The 14,196-nt window shown below is 46.1% G+C and overlaps 1 long non-coding RNA gene across 1 annotated transcript; it reads left to right on the top strand.

Moving 5' to 3' along the window:
- The first annotated feature begins 5,272 nt into the window (after nt 1–5,272).
- Nucleotides 5,273–13,689, top strand: LOC120850079. Its single transcript, XR_005718063.3, has 5 exons — nt 5,273–5,552; nt 7,145–7,315; nt 9,040–9,161; nt 11,492–11,610; nt 12,935–13,689. It is a non-coding gene; the product is annotated as an uncharacterized LOC120850079 (long non-coding RNA).
- Nucleotides 13,690–14,196: the final 507 nt, after the last annotated feature.

Below are 14,196 nucleotides of genomic sequence, written 5' to 3'. Positions count from 1 at the left end.
GCTGTAGACAAAAAACTCGCGCGAGCAAAACTTCGCGACATATGTTTAGAACGGCCTTCGATATGGGCCGTGCAACTTGTAGCCTTGACGAGAATAATTTGAACATCTAAACGACTGCAGTTGACACCTCTATCTTATAAGTTACTCCGGTTTAGAAGTTACTTTATAAGTTACCGAGATTAGAGTTTAATCGTTCCAATCAGAGCTCGCCGTACTAAGTCCCCCGCGCTCTCTCGTCTTCTCCTCTCGGGAATGTGGCGGAAATACGAATGGGAGGTGTTGAGATACACCCGAGGGGGAGTATTTTTGACTGCCACCGCGAAGGCGCGGAACGAACGTCGCCATTGCAGCGCTGAAAAGGTGGCGGCACGCGATCGCGGTGGCCCCCATTTGGGCAAGAGATGTGACTCAGGCTCCGGCTTTTGGGGGTCCTGACGGGATCCGCCCAAAGGGAGGCTCTCCCCTAAGGGGACGAAACGGAGCCAGGGCACACAAAGTCACTCCCCGAGGGACCTCTGGGAGGTGACAAGCGCCGATCGAGGCGCCCCACGGAAAGACCCTCGCAACCCGGTCTTAGGTGTGCCAGATTTGATACCCGGTTCGTCCTTTTCCAGGACCACGCGTGGTAGTCGTCGCCGCACAGTGAGAGGGCCCGAGTGATACAACTCGAAGGTAGCCCTCCGCCTCTCGGGGCACGACGACGCAACGGGCCGGCTGACGGAGAGAAGACAGACCCCGGAGGGACTCTGTACGAAAGGAAAGGACCCCGCCCGCAAGAATGACCAAGGTCAAATGCCGCCGTTCGAGCAAGCGGGCCATCTTGGGGCGGCGGGAAACGGCGTTAGGCCTAGCGCACCCGCTTCCGCGGGAACGATCAGCGTTCCGTTCGCCGCGGTCGACTTTCGATCGGCGGGAACCGGGCTGCATTCTCTACGCCTCCACCTGGAAGTTGCCGGGTCGCTTTGGGTTCCGGCAACGCCGTTTGCGGACCGGAACCGTCTTCGAAGCGAGGTTATTCAGAGCGAGCTCCTGCACGTGCCCCGAAGGAGCAACGTTCGGCCGGCCGTCCCCCCTCAAAATCAGCCGCAAACAGCTCTTCTGAGGCCACGTCGGTCAACCCCGCGCAGCGCGGACGTTGCTGCACCTCCCGACCGCCGGACCCGAGCTGCAGCAAGGTCGTCGACGCGCCGAACGCGAGTCCAGGGCACCGAACGCGGAGACACCCGGCTACGGAGGCGTGCTGCATGCAAGAGCAATGGCCGCCACCCGCGCACAGTCCTCGACGAGTCGGGTCTTCCCGGTTCTCCCAGTACCAGGGCGACCCGAGCTGTGCCTCCGAACGCGGCCCAGGACCCCGACGCGGCCTCGGACAGCGTCACCCGAGCGGACGCCGAGCGCCGAAGCTACCCGCCGCGAAAAAGGAGCAGCCGCCTCGAGCGAGCTGCCGCGCGCCGTCCCCGCCGCCATCTTGGAACGAGGCGCCGCCAAAACAGCTCGCCGACAGGAGCCTCCAGAAATCGCTCGTAACTCGGCGCCGGCTCGTCGCAGCGACGCGCCGTTTGCGGCAGCATCCGCGCCACGAGTCCGGGCACTAGCACTCACCGTTGGACGAGTCGACGGTGCCCCGAAGCGCTCCAAATCGCCGGTCATAGACGAAACCAGGCGGCGGCGAGACGATCGACGCGGCGCCTTTGGTACGGGGAGCCGGAGGCGCCGAAGCCGTCGGGGAGGAAGCCGCAGCACAGCCGTCTACGTCGGGGTCCAGGGAGAGCCTCCGGAGCGGGCGGCGGAGGGTGGCTCATTGCGAGTTCCTGATTGGCCGGGGCGGGTCACGTGGGACCTTCCCGGGTAGCCTTGATCGGCGCCCTCCAGCAAATGGGAGCGAGGCGGGCCTGGCTGTGCCCGCTCCCGCGGACGCTAATGGCGACGCCGCACTGCACTCCCGGAGAGCAAAGCGAGGTCACCCGCTCCGCGCGTACTTTCATTTATGTCTCTATTTGCGGCCGGAACGAGGACGCGTCGGAGTTCATTAGTGCCGCGCCGTCGACGCGGTCGGGAGCGCGATTACGCCGTCTCCGGTCGAAGGTGTGCGCGGGTGCGCGACGAGGACGCATTGTCGGTCGGCCGGTGACCCACTCGCGCCGGTGACGGATTGAGCGCGCCTTTGTTGTTTCGCTTGTTCGCGGCGCGTATACTAACGACGCCGCTTGTGGCCTTTACCTATTGTTGTTTGCACCTAGCTAGGAAATACGAGGAACCTGGTATAAAAAGAAAATGAACCAAGAGCACAAAGTGTGCTGCGATTTACCGCGACAGCTCTTGCGTTGTTGAAAGATGTGGCTTATGAAGAGAGGGCAAAATAACCTTTAAAAAGGTAATTAAATTGCATTGGAAACTACTTTTTGAAAACTGCTAAAATTTAATTAATTTGCGTTATGCATTAGCGCAGACTGAATTAATGATGTTACATTGCAATTACTTCCCAAAAGTAACGAAGTTACTTTGAAATTAATTTTCAATACCTTGGGTTGTAATTCGTGCTTACTTCATTTACAGTAAATGTACGAGACCTAAGATCTTCCAGTTTACACCGCAACAACCTTATGCGACTGAAAATGTACTATATATACCAGGGGTGGCCAAACTGCCGCTCGCGAGCCGCATGCGGCTCTTCGCGTGTTGAAATGCGGCCTCGCGGCTCCCCCCCCCCCCCCCCCCCCCCCCACACACACACACACACACTTTTTCAAAACGAGAAATGGACTGCGTCTTAAATCGGAAGACAGGTTGCTGTTTGGTAGTCTCGTGCAACTCCTATTTTACGTAGAGTTGGACTGCTTTTGACTCGCATAGATTGAAAGTAGTTAGTTTCGATTATTGCTCTAAACAAAGTTCCACACTTCAACACAGCATGCATTCAATGAAACAATGGACTCTTTTCAAAAGTCTGCGCCAACGCATGTCCGCCGTTGCTTGCACACATACATATATATATATATATATATATATATATATATATATTCTGAGCATGTATTGGACACGAGTGTGAAGTCAGCGTTCGGCGAGAAGTCGGATCCAATCACGCGCTGTATGCCGAAGAAATGGCGACTGCCAAAGCTGCTCGATGGACTTTCGAAAAGGGTCTATTATACCCGGGTGACAAATACGTAATTGCTCAGCTATCCTTGGCTAAAGTAAGACCCTTAAATTAACGAAAGAAAAAATCAATCAATAGCGGCTTCGTAACGCGATTCATCACTCGTGGTGGACGGGGTCGCGTCCTGACCTGGCGATAGTACGTGGTAATTGCACGTAGGAGCGAAGATTAATCTAGCTTCCCACAGCAATATCCCGTTTCAGAATCCACCGAATTGTCTTAACTGCAAAAATGACTGCAGTTTCTTAGATGCCACATGCACATCAGGCTTCTTCAAGGAGTTTGCCTTATAAACTTTCGGGCGCTTATTTCTCTAAATGACACTTTTTGAATTAATAAAGTTTGACGTTCTAACTGTGATAATAGGTAGTTTTCTTATATCATACAGGAGCACCAAACCAAGTCTGAAGGGGCCGTGGGATGAGCAGGAGACAGCACCATGTAATTTAACAAGCAAGCTTCGTGAGATCTTTAATAAAAGTCATCACGCTAACTACCCATAATCTGATATTTCTTGTGGCCTTTTTCCCATGGAAACCAAACAACTATTTGATGCATGCATCACACATAAAACAATGCACCATTGATGGAGAAAGTCTCAGTATGTTGCGAGAATATTTCTTTGTGATTCGAATGTCGGGAGAACCTCTGGCAACCTGTTGCCAGGTCTCTTCGTAGCTCGGTTTGCAGAGAAGTCTTCCGTGAACATACTTCTGAAATTTCCTCCGTAAATCAGATCGCGGAGGCATTCTTCGGCACCATGTTGCCAGACGATCTATCCGTAAAAGGGGGCAAGTTTTTTTTACGGTGTGACAATGGTGGTTTTTTTTTAATAATTTTTGAACGGAAAGGTCAGTTCAGCTGAAAGATTGTGCATTAAAATTTCACTTGAAGTTTCCGTTATGATAAGTTTGGTGCTCAAGAAAGAAGGTCAAGTGGGTCATTCGGTCGGATAACAATGCCTTCATCAATCAGCTGTCTTTGCAATGTACCCAAAATGAAAGTACCGCATCTTGGTCTCACAGCCAGCCAGTTTTAGGGGCAATAAACCAGCCCCTATTTAGGCAACGTGCAGCAAACATAGAAAACCACATCTTCAGGGTAAACGCGTTTGAAGTTCGCCGATGCCAAACTCGGATAACGCGGATGGTGTGCGTGCCTCGCCCTCCCAGTTGCATTCTCAGCCATGTTTATGGGATTTAACTCTGTCCCGGTTGGACAGTGAGCGCGAGACTCATTTATCTAGAGCACCTATATTTATAAGTCCCTTAAAACTTTATAGATTCGTCCTTCAAAAATGGTTCACCTAAAATAATGGGTAGATAGTACTGAACGTATTCTATTTGCGTTTTATTTTTGATGGGGCCCGAAATTTCCCTCCTCAAACACGCAGTAGATATTGCATGTATTTTGCGTGTTTCTTCGGAGTAACGTAAAAGTAATCGAGTAAAGTAACAAAGTAATTAACCGACTACTCTTACGGGTAGTAATTTGAGATAGTAATTAATTACTTTTTGGACCAAGCAATTGCAATTAATTACATCTTTGGAGTAACCGGCGCAAGTGTGTGAATGAACCCTTCGGGAAAGTTTTGAAGGTGTCGCGTGTAGGACATCTTTGCCGCATGCATATCGAACGCGGAGTTCTGTATTATCCAGCTGTAACGGTAAGTTGCATTGATCAGTGGTCCTGCACTATCAACAATGTTAGTAATCTATTAGAATTAATTCTAATTACTCAAGTCAGATAGAAGCACGGATAGCGCAACGCAGTTAAGTGTGACTTACAAACCACATCGCCGCTTTTGACAATGGAACGAGGGGCGTCGGAAGTGTTCGGGAGATATATGTTCACTGTAAAAAATGACCGTGAAATAAACAGTCACCTGACCGTGAACCTCACGGGGCGCCCACCGTAAAAAAAAATACGGTATGTTGACAATGTTTTTCGAGTGAAAAGGGTACGGCGACGGGAGGAAAGAAGTGGAACGAGAGAAGGCACGGCGACGGAAGGAAAGAAGCGGAACGCCCCAAGCGAGGCGCGCTACACACTCCGCACCACGCTCCAGACACATGCACGACACGCACGTGATGTGTTGGGGGCCTTCTGCGCCTGCGTCGTCGGGCTGCTCTCCAGTTCGCGGCTCGCGCCTTGACCCTCGCCCACAGCCCTCGCCATCGCGCTGCCTTGCTTTCGCACCTTCGCCACCTTCGCCGCCTTGTCTGCTTTCGCGCCGTTAGCGCCGTTCCCCCCGTCGGGTCGCCATCTTTTGTTTCCCGAAGGAAGAAAACAAAGCGAGGAAAGTTTGCGGTAGGGAGCACGACCGTGGCTACCGAGACGGCTGACGGCGCAGTACCCGAGGCGTTTGGCGGGCCCAATAGTAAACGAACATAACGTGAGTATCATTTTGAATATGAATGTGGCAAGCACGATCTGATTCTGAGAAAATTAATGCCCGTTGCCGGCAAGATCGAGAAAGAGCCGACACCGACAAACCGGCAGCACGTGCGTTGACGGAGTGCATCGCTGGCCGGCTGTCGATCGTCGTTCGCGCTCCTTTTCGGGAAGGGAGCACAAGCGATTGAGAGCCAGCCAAAGATAGCTTCAGATTAATACTGCGCATTTTCGCGATTTGTCGGTCTTAGCTCTTTTCTCGCTTTAGTGAGGCGACGGCTTGAACGACCATGTTTTTTTGCCGTGTTTGTTCAAAGGGGTCAACCACGTTGGTCGAATATGTGCGTCATTATGACAGCCACGAGTTCGGAGCGCGGCAGATTCCATGTATGCACGCAACTTGTTGTTTGCAGTTCACTACTTATGTAGGGCTCAGATGTCACATCTTACGGTTTCATAAAGGTCAACTGCGCGCGAGTGGACCTCGGCTCGATTTAACGGGTGACGTAAACTTAACATTCACGCTCCAAAAGAACAAGCAATACTAAAGCAATTGCACCCTACCAGTACAGAAATGATGTATTTAAATACTCTTTCTTTTGTCGGACTATTATATAGTGGAACACCCTGCCTGAGCAAGTTGTCAATTGTTGTAGTCCTCAATTATTTGAAGCACAGCTGAATGAATTGTTTGGTTAAATTTTGCATGTGGAAATGTTTATTTTTTGAGCATGCGTGGGTTGCGGCAACCTACCTGCGCTTGCCTCACACGGCGAGTGCATGATTGAGTTATTTCTGTGTGTTGTTTTTTCCCCTCCTGTGCAGAACGACAGGGCCACAGTATTTCAAACGAATAAATAAATAAATTTCCAAATAAAAGCCAAAGGAAGTATGTCAAATCCTAGAACAATAAAAACCTAAAAACACTGATATCTAAATATAAAGCAGGTCTCAGAGTTTAAATCAAATACAAATCATTTGAAGTGTTTCACATGTCTGTCAGACAATTCATGAAATCTACAATGGCTACCTTATAGCCCATAGCGACAACACACATTTCCGAAGTTGCTAGAAGTGACAAATCATTTGATTTATTTGCAGCCAATAGAAGTATGTGCTAGATGTAACGATACAGCGTGTATCCATGCGAATGCGGTGGTCCTGTGCAACTGGGGAGAGAGAGGGTCTTCGAGGTTCCTGTTCAGTTTTGGTGGCACATGTCTCCCCTCCACTAACCAGGGAACATTTGCCTAGGTGCCTTTACGGCCCATCCTCTCCCTTTCTGGAGTAGAATTCTGACTGGCCTACACTCAAACAAGCTCACTCATAGTGGAGGGAAGGCAAATCGAGCCAAGGATCTCATCTCCTGTCGGCAACAAGTAATGTTAGAAGTGTTTGAAATGTGGGGGGGAGACTGGCAGTGAGGGTGGGAGGGACGAAGCTGGGCCCCTTCCCTTTTCCCTTTTTGTTTTTACAATTAATTGAAATGTCCACGATCTGGAGGTGCAGCCCAGCCCCATTGTTTCAATGCCTTGTCAGCAACGTCTACTTATCTGAATGTTTACTATTTTCTCATTTTTTAAACTTTTGTAGGGGATGATCTGTGGACTGCCCACGAGTACGCACTCAGCATTGATGGCAGGCTCATGGTTCAGAAGATACCAGACGTCCCTACGGCATAGGCTGCGCACTCTTTGCGAGTCACTATTGCTTTAACATCTGCTACGCTGAAGGCCTGTCATCGACCCTTGAGTTCCTTCAGAGGTAATTCCTGTTCTGTGATTTTGGTATATGTTTGTGGATGCCTAGTAGGACTCCATGCTTTTTATCTATATCATTTCCAGGCTTATTGTTCCTATTGAAATAAAGCAAACACCTTGCACATTTAGTGTCATAAAAGACATGGACCCACAGTTGGTACCAGGGCCGTACCCAGAAAGAAGTTTCGGGGACAACGGCGGCCATTTTGAAAATGTCTACTGTCCTATTTTCGCCTATAAATCATGTACATCGGTGGCATATAATGGAGAGTTATAGCAAACCGGAGAACCGGTCCCGGTTTGGTACCCAGTAGCCGACCGGCGCCACTGCGCGTGCGCAGAGGTGGAGATTAAAATCGGATGGCTGCAAGTGCACTGACCATGTACCAGCACTGTACCGGGGCTGGTCCTCCGCTTTGCTAAAGAGGTAATAAAAGGATACTTCCAAATCGCTTGTAACCTAAAGAAAAAAAACTGTCGGGAATTTAATTCCTGGTAATGGAAAGGAATAGAAGTTGGTGCATAACTTTTGCCGATTCACCTGGACGACCCTGTGTTTTATGAGAAGTCGCTAGTTGCCTTCGCCATGCCGCTACCACCAAGCCTAGAGGACCTCCGACCTACCACCGACTGCCAGCGAAATAATTTTTCACGTTCAGAGCAATCGCTATCGTGAAGTTTTAAACCCCAGTTGCAATTGCGCAGATATGCGCAGATATGCGCAGATATGCGCAGATTTCGTGTTTGTGCCCTCAACCTATAGGTTGAGGGCACAAACACGAAATCTGCGCATATCTTGAGTGCTTTGCGGTGTTTGGTACATCGGGGCCGTACCCAGAAAAAAAATGTCGGGGGGGGGGGGGGTCAGAACCCCCTAACCCCCCCCCCCCCTCTTAGTTACGGCCCTGGTTGGTACCTTCCTTCTCATTTGTTAAATAGAAGAGTACATATCTCGCTGATTGGAGAGCTGTCCCAATTGTTTCCGCCAGCTCCAAACAACTATAGCTCCCACATCCTGCACCAATGCTGTACTTTTTATTGAAATTGCACCCGAGCAGAGTCCACAGATCGAGTGCATGCGTTTCGCCGCAAGGCACTGCACATGCAAGATGGAGGCAGGTAAATAAAAACCCTTATCTGCTCTCGCAGTCAATCAAACAGCTTCAATTGCATGTATGCATAGGCCAGTGGTCTTGGTGTTTCATCAGGCAGCTGGACTGGATTGTAATAACAAAGCTCAGAAATCAATTTTAGGGAAACATTTAAGCACAAAGCTAACACTGCCTCAACCTGGCTTGTAAAGGTGAAATAAACAAGAAAATAAAAAATAGAGCTTATCTTTCAAACTGATTTGCCCCTTCTGACCATTAATGTCATTTTATTGTGCCCATATACAACGAAACAACTCCAGCAATATTGCATATTTTGATATGCTCCCGCTTCTCACTGTAACGTTTTTGTATACAAGCTTAGTGTTTGGTCCCACCTGTTATAACTTGTGGGTCCTCAGGTTAGGAGAGCTGCAATAGGGAGGCATGAAGAGATGCGTGCGGCTCACGAGCCGCAGTTTGGACCCACCTGATATTCTCTTTACTAAATATTTGACTTTCTTCTAGTCTCTCCCTTCGGTCATGTATACATATGTGACACATATGACTAAATTGACTAACTTTTCAGGTTACCAACTTGGATGAAATGTTTCTTTTATGGCACTGATGCTTATTGCAGAGGTTTCCTGAGCATGAACCCTGACCGTGGCACCAGAGCCAAGCGCTCCAAGTCAGAAGTGAGCAAGAAAGTACTTAACCTGGTCAAGAAAATAGCAGAGCTGGAGTGGAATGTGTGAGGCTGTAAGTATGATTCACTACAGTGTTCACTTAATAAATAGGAAGTGGACATGAGACTCATTTTGAAGAGAAGCAGAAGAAGGTGAAACAATTCAATGAGCGTAAGAGTCCACTGTCACTAGAGAGGAAGAATAATTCTCAGAGATAGATAGATGCAGGGATACATTTACCACTAACGAAGGGTATCTGAAGGTTTTGTAACAGACCACTGTCTTAGCAAACTACAAGCCTTACTGATATATAGTGTGTTTGTCTGCCAGTGATGGATTTACAAAAAAAAATGTTTTCACTTTGTTTTTTGCAAAAAAAGAAAAATTGAATTCGGCGCTTGATTAGTACTTCTCGTGAGTCGGCACCTTTATCAAATTATCTCTGCTGGATAGCAAAACAATGATATCGCACAGCTTATTTTACAGCAAAATTTCCGGCTGTAGACGGGTACCTTGAAAGGTTAGTTCGTGAAATATTGAAAGCAATTTTGCAACTGTTACCCGTCTGGGAGGGGATGTGATGAGGTAGTTTACAATAATGGTTCTTCATTGATTCTGGCGAATGAGTGTATAATTTATGAAACGTTTGGGTAAAGTTGCATGAATTCTTTAATGCTGTGAAAAGGGGACGTCAGGTTTCAACAAATAATGTGTTTTGCCAGTCGAGTTTCATGGCAAAGGCCAGTGACTAACACTCTGGACAGACTGACATGTCACACTGACAGATGCAAATAGTGAATAAATGGTAGTCACTTAGCCATGATCCATGGCATCTAGTCGCCATTGTTCCAAAATAATTTGATGGCCTAGTTAATAAACATAGAACACCAAACTAGTGCAAGAGACTCCTTAATTTTTAATTTTATTTTTATTTTTATTAGTTTATCACTTAAGACTTTTCCTTATTATTTTTTATTATCTTTTTGTGATATATTTTTTTGTGATTTTACTTTTTTCTTTATTGTATTTTTTTTCTCTTCCTGTTATATTAGCGTCAGTGTTGTCTTTGTCTTCCTCTTTCCTCTCATAAAATGTCAGTTGTAAGTAGTGCTCTGTCCTGTCTCATTCTTTCTGTGTTCGTCTTTTGCGCTGATTTTGTGCATAATTGTTCGCAGAGTCCCACCCAGCTTGTCACCATTCTGGGAATAATGGGATCACATAACCATCATCTGTGTGTGGTCACCTGTCCATACTGCAAATAGTGAATCGTTCATAGTCAGACGGTCACATAACCACACACAGCATGCATCTGAATGAGCCCAACACATTCTGACCTTTCATAGCTTTCGTGAGCATAATCAAGCTTGCCTAAATTTTTTCTTACATTGTTGTGATACTGCTCATGCCTACATTTCACCACACATTACTTCAGCCCATTATTATAGAAAGCAGTGAATAAGACCCTGCTTCATGGCTGGACCATCAGAGTGAGCTTGAGCAAATAATCAAAATTTATTGCTGCTCTGGGCAATATAGTATTCAATTTTACTTTTGTAAAATTGATACTGTGCTTTCAAGTTTGGGAATTTTCGGCATTATGTGTGGTCTGTCCAATCTAGTTAGCCACCACCGTTGGGCGCACTCTTAACCATTCACTTGTGCACCACAAAGAGGTGGTACCCACAGGTTTCACACTGATTCTGCATATCTCGTCTCGCTGTAGCAGAGGCTCATGCTTGGGAAGGAAAGTTGTCATTTAAACATATGGTCCACATGTCTTTGAATAGACAGGGAAGTTGAGAAATGATAATCTGAAAATTCTAAGTTGGTGTAAGATTTCAAAAACCAAGTTGTTTGCTAGTACAGGGTCTCCTAAAAAGTTCACGCACTAACATGGCCCATAAATTTGAACATGTATATTATTTAGTGCATGGATTAAATGATGGAGATGATAGTATTGTTGATCACAGTGTGGACATATCAAGTAGTAATATTTCTTGAACGGATATATTACTAGTTAAATTTACATGTTAGAATAAACATAACAATCTTTGTTAAATGCAATTGTTGTGAATAACTATATTACAGAATTTTTGTCCCTAAACTTGACACTAGTGGTAACACAGGGGTGGGAAAGGAAAGCAGGCATTGTCTTCTAGTTTTGACAGGCAAACAGATGTATCTTAATGTAGTATTCACAACAGAATGAATAGGAAGTGTGCTTTCGAAATCCAAAACTTCCTTTTGTTGCTTGAAAATATATTTTTGGCTGGCCCAGAAGGTGCTCCGAAATTACTCTGACCGTTTACATCACATCAGCACTAGCTTGGAGTTACTTTCCTTGATTTTTTTCAGTCTGTGGTTTTCTACTCATTCTGTTCTGTTTGAATATGTCTGTTGAAGGTCGGTCATCCTATGTGGGAACGAGGCATGCAACATGGAGCTCGAGCTCATTCAACACAAGGTCTTGGCACCAGGAAGATTTCAGCAGCCATAAGCAATGGCACTTGGGTCTAAATTTGGTGAGTATGATAATGATCGAGCACCCAGCTGCTTGTGTGAAAAAAAAATGGGGGGACACTTATGCTCGGCCTTAATGTATGACACGATAGCTGGAGGGCGGGGGGTGGAGGAGGAGAGGGGAGGTGGGGGCAAGGGCAGGGAGGGCAGCAGTGGGGAGGGAGAATCCTATGATCCCTTGCATGCACAAGGGATCGTGGCGCAAAACATCGAGGGGTTTTCTCGACATGCCGACGCTGGACGCTGGTTCTTTTGCTGCATTAACGCTATTGGGTTGAAACATAACTTACCTAGCCTCACTTAACTGAAGCATAGCTTTACTACGCTGCCTATAATTACATGAAAAAATGTCTATGTGATGCTAGAAATGAGACATGATTAGCATGCAGTCATATTTTAAGAGAAATGATGCCATTGCTGTGCATCATTTCATGCATCTTATAGTGCATCTTATACATGGCAAATATAGGTCGATAAAATGAGAAGCATGTAAGTGGCAGCTGCATCACAAGCTGTCCATGTTTATTTTGGATATCATCTCAAATTGAAGTGCTGAGCACACTGCTTTAACCATTTGTTTATCTGAAGTGACACTAGGCACAGTGCACAGAGATTCTACTGCCAGCTAAGCCTGACGTTCGCAGCTCGCCCTGATGCAACCCGCCACGACTATTCATATCTCTTATGGTGTGAACATGTAAGAGAAAGATTAATGGTGCCTTTTCATTAGTGCACGGTGGCAAGAGAATTGCAGTCTCTGGGGGTGGGGAAAGACTAGTTCTACGTTAGTGCCAACAACAGTCAACCAGCTTAACTAGATGAAGAGGAGGAGTAAATTTCTATGTGTGCTGCTTAATTAATGTCAACCCCTGATTTTGAAAACAAACTCACTCAGCTCTTAAGTTGACAAATGTCTGTCTAGTAAGTGAATAGTGGGCTTTCCCATAAAATAGCTGTATTTTTGTGCAGCATTCTCTGCCAAACTTTGTGCATATCCTCTCATTCATTTGCCCAGGTATATAGGGGCTGTGCTGGGATACTGATATGGTATTCGGGAAAACCAGAATACATGTACTACATGGCTAATATATAGCTACTGAGATATAATGAAGTTTGACTTGATTAGGCGAAGCTAAGCTAGAGGGGGGGGGGGGGTTCAGTTGTCACATAAAGCTTCTTTCAAACATTGTAAGCAATATCAGCATCATTAGTTTCTTTGCACAGTGAATAAAGCGTGGCTAACATTATACAACATATCTGTTAAATTGCTTCTATTTTGGCACATTTATATATGTTATATTGATGACTGGTTTCTTTCTTTTCCAGATCAGAGGGTATATGGACCTGGGTCTTCATCATCCAAGTAAATAAATGTTCTGTTTTTATTTCTATCCTACACATAATTTATGCTGTGTTCTGGCTTAATTGCATTTGCATGTACATACACAACGATCGCATTGCAGACATGAAGACCACGCTACAATTACAATAAACAGCATGCCACATATATTACAGGCACAAAATGGCTAACCTAAGGAGACTTCGTGACCCATTGTTTGATTCATTGTCTGTTGACCAGTAGTAGGAAGTAAATCGAAGCAGCAAAACATGTGCGGTGAAATGCTAAGCATGTCGCACAATACGGTGGGAAGATGATAGAATTCGACAATGCTTACTTATGTCGAATTTTGCATACTTTCTGACGTGTTGTACGAAGTGCTAGTGCTTCATTGTGCCAGCATTTTGCACCTTCAATTTACTTCTTACGATGGCCAACTGGCAGTGAATTAAACGGTCAAGATTTTTACGGTGACCATTAAATTAGCAGTCAGTTGACCGGCAAATAAACTGCCACCATGCCGTGATCTTAGCGGCAGTCAGTAAATCTCGTTTACGGTCTGTTCAGCATCGCCCCGTAAAATTAACGGTATCTTTTTTTACTGCGACCGTTTAATTTACTGGGAGATTACGGTCAGGCAGTAAATTTGAATTTACGGTCTGCCGTATAAATTACGAGAAGTTGCTGGCAGCCAGAATGCCAGTCAACTTACCGTAATTTTGACGGCCCATTTTTTACAGTGTTGGATCGAGAAAGATAACTTTGCGCTCCCTTCTAAAGAATTGATTGCTAGAAATAAAGGCGAAGGACGATTGCCGCCGCGCAGATCCCCCCGTTCCGTCGGCACGAAATCAAACTCGTTTCTGGCCCGCGAGTGCTGCAAGTTACAAGTGAGCAATTTAATTTATAATCGCGCAGAAAAAATAGGGAATGCCTCAAAAGCGTTTGAAAAAAAAAATATATATAAGGTTAGGTGAGGCGAAATGAGGCAAAACATTTTAATTTCCAATGGTAGTTTTTGTTATTGCTTGAGTATTTTAAAAGGATAGCGTGCGATATTCTTGGATATCTTGACTATACCCTCAGTAAACATTACTTAACTGGAGCAAGCGAAACATTAAACAAAACTACAATATCTGAAAGTCGCACAATATACCCCATTTCGCCCCATCCTTTGGGCAAAATGAGACAACTATAGTGGGGTGCAATGAGACACACTTAACAAACCTGATGTGCGCTTAGCTTTTTT

The sequence above is a fragment of the Ixodes scapularis genome, unplaced genomic scaffold (genome assembly GCF_016920785.2).
Source record: "Ixodes scapularis isolate PalLabHiFi unplaced genomic scaffold, ASM1692078v2 PGA_scaffold44__24_contigs__length_19508400, whole genome shotgun sequence".
Taxonomy (NCBI): domain Eukaryota; kingdom Metazoa; phylum Arthropoda; class Arachnida; order Ixodida; family Ixodidae; genus Ixodes; species Ixodes scapularis.
Note: the sequence above shows the minus strand (reverse complement) of the source record. Positions and strands in the feature narration are given on the sequence as shown.